This window comes from Triticum urartu, chromosome 1 (assembly GCF_003073215.2).
Source record: "Triticum urartu cultivar G1812 chromosome 1, Tu2.1, whole genome shotgun sequence".
Classification (NCBI taxonomy): Eukaryota; Viridiplantae; Streptophyta; class Magnoliopsida; order Poales; family Poaceae; genus Triticum; species Triticum urartu.
In genome coordinates, this window is record NC_053022.1 from 495,307,470 (window position 1) to 495,315,399 (window position 7,930).

A 7,930-nucleotide genomic window follows, 5' to 3' on the forward strand; every position below is an offset into this window, starting at 1 on the left:
CCTCTCCTTTCCTTTTTCCTCTTCTTCTTCTCCTCCTCTCCTCTTTTTTTCTTCTTTCTTCTTCTTCCTCTTCTTCTTTTTTCTTCTCCTCCTCCTCTTCTTCTTCCTTTCCTTTTTCCTCTTCTTCTTCTCCTCCTCTCCTCTTTTTTTCTTCTTCTTCATTCCTAAAACTAAACTAAACCTAAACCTAAATCTAAATCTAAAACTAAAACTAAATCCAAACTAAACATAAACCTAAAACTAAAAAAATAGAAAAAAAGGAAAAACTAAATCTAAACCTAAACCTGATACTAAACTAAAACTAAACCTAAAACTAAAACTAAAACTAAATATAAAATAAACATAAACCTAACACTAAAAACAGAAAAAAGGAAAAAAAAAGAGGAGGAGAGCTCACCTGGGGCAGGGCCGGTGGAGAGGTGGCCGGTGGAGGAGGGGGGCGGGGCGGCCTGGGGCGGCGGCGCCGGGCGGCAGTGGCGACGGGGCCGGGCCCGGCCGGGGCGGTGGGGCGCGGGGGGGCCGGGGCGCGGGGTGGCGCGGCGGCGCTGAGACGGCAGGGCGGCGGGGACGACGGGGCGGGGGACCGGTGGGGCGCCGGGTGGTGGGGCGACGGCGCCGGGTGGTGGGGCGACGGCGCCGGGCGGCAGCGGGGGGCGGTGGGGCGGCGGGGTGGTGGGGCGACGGCGAGTGGTGGGGGCGGCGGCGCGCGTGTGAGGGTGAGAAACAGAGAGAGAGAGAGGGGGCGGGGTGGGGCGCGGCCGTTAACGTTATGTTAAATCTTTGCCGTCCGCCCCCCTTTGCCATCCGCTTATTTGCTCTTTGCCGTCTGCTAGCAGACGGCAAAGAGGGGGGCCCGTTAAGTTTTTTTAAGCAACTCGTCAGTGGGGCCCCCTCCCTCTTTGCCGTCCGCTAGCGGACGGCAAAGAACTGGCTTATGGCAAAGAAGGTCTTTGCCATCAGCCAGTTCTTTGCCGTCTGCTTTTGGGTAGCTGATGGCAAAGAGCTTCTTGTCGTCTGCTAGCAGATGGCAAAGAGCTGGCAGATGGCAAAGTAGCTGATTCCAGTAGTGTTATGGTGACTTACTGATTTTACACAATGTATGTTGCGTATTGCATTTCAATTCAGAAGTGAGGTTCCGTCAGGAACTATCTATATCTGAATCTAGTGATCTACATGGATATGTAATCACTACATCTATCAACTGCAGAGATAGATGATTTTGAACTACCAATGATATAAGTTATCGGAACGAGATTCCACCTCGGGAGAATAGTTGGGTATCTACGTGAACCCTTGTGCTACAATACTTGCTCTTTGTTTCACCACCCCGTTCTTCTCAATTCTGTTTCCAGAAGAAAACTGGTGTAGGTATTGCTTATGAATACTTCCCATTATTGAGCAAGATCATTTCTACCTAGATTATACCCTTTGCTTGAGTTCAGTCCAAGTGTTGTTCACACTTTGCCATGGCAATGGTCTTTGGATCTGAATCACTTGAAATGTTTTTTTCAATCTAGTTGAGAAATGTATGTCGACAATTGTACACTTCCGGTTATATGTTTCTCCAGAATCTATATATCAATATATAGTTGATGGAAATATCGTTACCCATGGTGACTGCTCACGATTTTCCAATGCGATTGAGTCGGGTATTCCGATGTCCCGGTCATTGTGTGCACTATGACCTAGGTTGGTGGAGGTTTCCCGTCCACTGGGTGTATACTACCCATCAGGTGTCTGTCAACGTGAAGTTGACTTGCATTTACTGATTCAGAGGCCTTGATATCCTTTCTTGCGAGAAGCTGAATCCTGATGTACTATTGCCGTACTTCTCCCCCTGTTGCTTTGAACGGGGAGTTGAGTGGTTTTAGTTGGTACCTCCACTCTTTCCGGCATATTTTTCAGGATTGTAGGCTTGTATGACACCTTTATAGTCAGTAAATGAATCTGGCAGGTTATTTGCAATGTGTTACAAATCTTCTGAACGCATGGTTCAGATCTTTGAGTACGTGGATTTGAGGCAGAAATGTGTTGAACATTCCACTAATTTCCTGGCATTCTTTATGGTACTTGAAATCTCCCCCTAATGCCTGGAAATGTTCCTCATTGAATTAGCATACTGACCTTGAATAACTCCCCATGCGAGGGGCCTGAGGTATTGACAGAAATACAATTATTCCTCACATAGATCCCAACTATATGTTGAGGGGCCAATGATGTATGCCGGGTGGTGATATTGGTATGCAACCGAATTACCGCAGATAGGAAATACTTGATAGATATCCACATATCAAAGATAGAGGGGAATAATATTATGCAGTTCTGTCACAAGCGTGTAAAACTGCATGACTCCAACGTAAAGTTGGCAAGTTGCAATTTCAATGTAAAGATAATGCATTGAGCTTAACTCTTTGGATAGGATTCTACCAAACCATTTTGAGTCTAGACATTAGGACAAATTGCTAAACTTCAATCCAAAGGCCATAGAGAAAGCCCTCAAGGAGAATTCTGCAGTGTTGTCCATTCGATTTGCTTGAAATCGATGTAAGGTAATGAGCCAATGGTTTCGTGTGAATAAAGCACGCACTTAAGACCATCATGTAGATATGTCTTTTAGAACCATGGAATACTTGAATAGTCTACTCAATGGCTGGGAAGAGCCACTTACCTCGACTTGATGCATTCAAGGAGTCTGAGTGGTTCAGCGTAGACTTTAAGGTGTGCGAGCCTTAAAATTAGCTTCCCTGTATCACTTGTAGTGCACATAAAATCCAAATGTTATTAGAATTTAGCATCATAATAAACATAAACTATTGGAATTGCTGATAGTTTTAGTTTCAACTCAATGTCTCGATGACCAAGGCTAGTATGCCAAGTTTGTCATGTACAAGACATTCTGGAAAACTATATCATACACAACATGTGCTACGGGTTGTGTCGTATGTGTAGTACAATCCAGATGATACACAGGGAATGTGCTTGCCATATCCGTTGCATATGGTAAAGAGAAGTTATTTCTCGTTGTTGTCATCATAAGCTCGCTATGGAAACTATTTTGATGGATACCTTCATAGTTTAGTAGGGTACGAGTTAAACCTGGGAAGCAATAAAGCATCCCGACATTACTCGAGTACCCACAGTGATAGTAAAATATGACTCGAGTTGAGCCAACAAATACCTCATCCCGTCAAGTGATTTAAATATCTCCTTTCTCTCAATGAGAGTGGAAACATTGGACTTCCTTGAGTATAAAGTTTCTGGTGCATATGTTCACAAGGCACATATCATTTTCCATCGGATTGACTCCCATAGAAGTCTATATATAGATATGAAGATTCTCAATATGAAAATCATTGTTAGATATATTGAATACATAGAAATGTGTTTGTATCAAAGTGCTGATACAATATATTGTGATATACAATATACGATGACAACAATAATCATGTTCTTATTAGAACATCATAAATGGAGATAAATAAATAGATCATTAAGGAGACTAAGGGACTAAATGCATAGTCTGCAAACATGTCGGTAGATGCATATTCAACCATCATGCTCTCCATGTTCATAGGGTCTTGCGATAGCTTGATGGTGTCAGGTTGAGGGTTTGAACTAAGTTTAAAACCATTACCCTTGATGTCCTTTGCGTCCCGGTGGCGTGGCTTAGATTGCACGCGCTATCCCATGGGATGCAAGACTGATCTTGATGTTCATGACCTGCTTAAGTAAGTTGTGGCCATTGAGGGCAAGAGCCTCAAATTGTTAGCCAACGGTTACTTATAGGGCCAAGCCAGAGATAATTAATTTACAAGAAGTAAATTAAAAACCATCATGGTTTTGTAATAACAATGCAAAAATTTGACTCAAGTGTAAAACTTGAAAATGCTCAACCTCAATTGTGGGAACATAACACATTGAAGATCGTACAGATCTCATAGTAATAGAGATAGGCTGCACATGGGCAGTAGATCCAACTCATTACCTTTTATTTTCCTAATATAATGAGGGAGATGTTATTGTAAAAAATTTACAAGTTTGTTGTGCGGGAGAAATCAATCTCGACCGCTGTGACATGTTCATGAAGAATGGCAATGTGGTAAACACATAAAACATATCATCTCCGGTGAAAAACTGGTAATTTATTTATATTACAGATTGTGTAATATAAATACATTTTAATGTTGCAAAATTAATAGATCTCAATAAGGTGGCTCGAAATTATTAGTGTGAATCTCAAATTGCTAAGATGACACCTTGAATTTTGCATATGTATTTGCAAGAAATTGAAAATCTCAATTGCAAATAGACGTATTAATCTCGACATGTGGTTAACATGGAAATATATACATCATAGAAATATTCCGGAATACCTCGTACTCAACGGAGAAACAATACTGCAGAGGTATTGAATTTATCTTTGCGAGAGATAAACAATCTCAATTGCAAATAATAGATGTGATGAATCTCAACATGTAAGAAACATGGAAATATATTACATCACTTTCTGGAATACAAGGTACTCTACAGAAAACCACTACTAATGTAATGAATAATAATGATGTTGCAAACTTGATGCTCAAGTGTAAAACTTGAATTGTATAGACCTCAAATTGAATGAGATGATCTTGTATCAAGTTGCAAGATAATTCAGCAGAGTGAATTAATATTTTGCGAGAGAAAATTGATCTTAACCGCAATGATATTATTGTGCGAGAAAAAGAAATTTCTCAATCGCAAATGTTGTGCGAGAAAACTTAATCTCAATCGCAAAACAATGTCGTTGTACTAGTAGGACATGTTATAGGAATCGCTAAAAAGCAAACACATTGAACATGCCACATACAATAACCACATATTTTCTGGAATGTTACTCTCAACAGAAAATGCAGTAATTAACAGGGTCTAAAACAGGAAAATTACACTGCTAGAACTGCTGTTAGATTTAAGCAAATAATGCAAATTAGCAGGAGCTCCTGGTGGCTCAACCGCATGCAAACATGCCACGTAGGCAGCTTGGTCAACCCAACGGATAAGGAAGAGTAGACAGGGATATCCACAGAAGGAGTAGATTCGATCCCCAATGCACATGACCAAGACCGGAGGGACTCCAGCCGCGCTCTTCCTCGGAGGCACCTACGGCCGGTCGTCCGCATCACGGGCGACGGGAGGAACTCCAGCCGCGCTATTCATCGTCAGAGTCGTCGGGGAGGCGGATGCCAGGCACGGCCCGAGCGCTGTTGGGCCCCAAGTTCTCTCGCGGGCAGTGCGGCTGGTCGACGGCGGGCTGCGGTTGCTCGACGCTGTGAAGGCGGAGGCCACGCGGCGCCGGCGAGTGCCAGTGTGCGGCGAGGGCGCCGCGGCGGTGCGAAGCCGGGCGAGGCCTGGTGCAGGGTGGGCGCGCGCGAGGGCGGCCTCGGCCTGGCGCAGGGGCCCGACCACGGGTGTGGCGCGGGCACGGCCATGCGGCGGGGGCGCTTTGGCGCGACTGCATCAACATCGACGACTGCGGCGTCGGAGGAGCCGCTCATGACGCGCATGCCGAAGGGCGACCCTGTAGAGGGCCGGCGCCACTGATCTGCGCGGATGCGCGTTTCCGTCGCGGGACGCGAAGCCGGTGGTTCCGGTCGCCCAGTCCAGCGCGGGATCGAGGCCAGACGCTGATGGCAAGATGGCGATGAGCGCCACCACCAGTCCAGCGAAGATGGTAATGAAGTGAGGCATCCTACCTTTTTTTGATTCATGCTCTTTAAGGTTCGATGGATGCACATACATGGCGCATGCCCCTGCAACCCTGTTCTTCATTCTCTCGTTTATCCCATGTATTCCTGTAGGAATCGAAGTGACAGTTAAAGACCTAGAGATTTGTCGTCGTGGCCGTGCACGGCGCGAAGATGCCGATTGGAAGCGCTTTCGCCGGGCTGAGGAAAGCGTGCTGATAACGTGTTGAGATGTAAACGAGAGACAATCGAATAAATGATTGGACTGTGGATTCCATTGAATGATTCTCGGTATATATACAAGGGGAACAGACACGATCGTAGAGATGCAAGGGGAGAGGCGCGACGGTTGCCAATGCAACTGACCTACTGATTACAATGGGAGGATTATCTCTTTATAATTAACCTATTAATTTAATCCTAACAGGCGGCATCGGGTGGTGAGTCGAGGGGTGGGGAGAGATGCGTGAGGTGGGTGTTTTGAGTAAAAAATAAAGAACGAGAGAGTTTGAATGAAAGATGATCCATAAGTCTTTATTGATGATAGAAGTGGGGTATTTATACCTAGGCGGAAGTACACATGGTGCTTGGCGGTCAACTAAACACATAGTTACTTGAGAGCCAAGGAATTACATAGTTGCCTTTAGAGCCAAGGAAGTACATTGTTGCTTGAGAACCAAGCAACCTATCTAACAATTAACTTAATCCTAATTAGCTTAGTTAATAAGCAACTATTCTATTCTTAACACTCCCCCTTGTACAACGCCTCTTCTTTGGCATATCCATCATCTTGACAAATTCTTTGAATAATCTTGAATGTCTCCTCCAAAAATCCTGTGGGAAAAATATGAGAAGAATAGTGCACATATGTTGCTAAAACTCCTTTAAACCCAGTGGGAAAAATAATAAGGAGAAAATGATGCAACATATAATGATATTGTTTCTTGATAACTCATATGAGAAAAACTTTTGAAGAAGGAGAAAACTCAGCGATGAGTTTAAAGAACAATTAATATGTCTTGAGTACTTTCTTTAAAAACCCCGATAGGGAAAATAGAAAGTATGCCGTATGATCTTGGATAAGATACTGCCTCATTAAAAACCATTATGAGAAAACTTTGATAGAAAACTCATAAGGGAGAAGAGTGCGCTATGATATGCCATTGAAAACTCCTTTAAAACCTAAAGGGAAAAATACAAGGAGAAAATGTTTGACATATACGTGCACTTGTGTTTATATTGTCTCATTAAAAACCTTTATGATAAACCATTAGAAAAAACTCATGAAGGAAAAAAGAGTACAATATATGCAATCTTAGGATTGTTAATAGGTTATAGATTTGGGAAATTACTCCCCCTGAACTTTGCAAACCTGGAGAATGTGTAATACAAATTCCATTGATATGATCATGACATTATGAATAATCTGTAAGATTTTCAAAGTATGTTGTTTGCATATTGTTTCCTCACTTTCTATAATTTGTGAGGATAAGTAATTTCTGAGCAATGTACTTTATGATATTGCTCTTCATATAACCTGTAGGTATTGAGTAACACAAATGGTAGTGTCTTGATAAATCAAGTTATGTGATTCTGATGAATCTCAACCACATGATTTTGAGTGTGGTTAATCATTCTGCTAAGCCATGCATATTTTGCAATGCCTTTAGATAAAGCAATTATGTCAGAATGATAACTGGAAATAGCCATTAAAGCCCATTTATATGACTTCCATATGAAGGCTATTCCAGCAAATTCAGTCATTGATATGGTATTGTTGGGATCAAAGAAAGAGCCAATATCATTATATCATATCACGACTATATCTTGTATTTCCTGACGGAAATATCCAAGATTTATTGTGAGCTTGAGATATAAGCTAATATTTCCTATATCGACCATATACCTTTTGTTGGGGTTTGCAATCTGAACAAAGATAGCAAATATAGTGTCAGGCCTGACGTAGTTTGCAATTATATGAGTGCTTTGGAAATGTGAGATATAGAACTTCAGGTCCTGATATCACTTCATTAACACCCCTAGGTATGAATGGATTTGTACCCTATCAGGGGTAGTATGACCATATTACATGTCTTTTATTGATATGATATATCCACATTGAACTTCTCGTATATGTTTTGGATATATGCAGACTGATATATGTATTCTTGAGAGAATTCTCAAGTTGTAAGCTTAAGCTAAATTTGGTT

At 42.4% G+C, this 7,930-nt stretch overlaps 1 long non-coding RNA gene across 1 annotated transcript; it reads left to right on the top strand.

Moving 5' to 3' along the window:
* Window positions 1-4,750: 4,750 nt before the first annotated feature.
* LOC125536515 lies at window positions 4,751-6,002 on the top strand. The gene is made up of 2 exons (XR_007295062.1): window positions 4,751-5,715; window positions 5,835-6,002. It is a non-coding gene; the product is annotated as an uncharacterized LOC125536515 (long non-coding RNA).
* The last annotated feature ends 1,928 nt before the right edge of the window (window positions 6,003-7,930 follow it).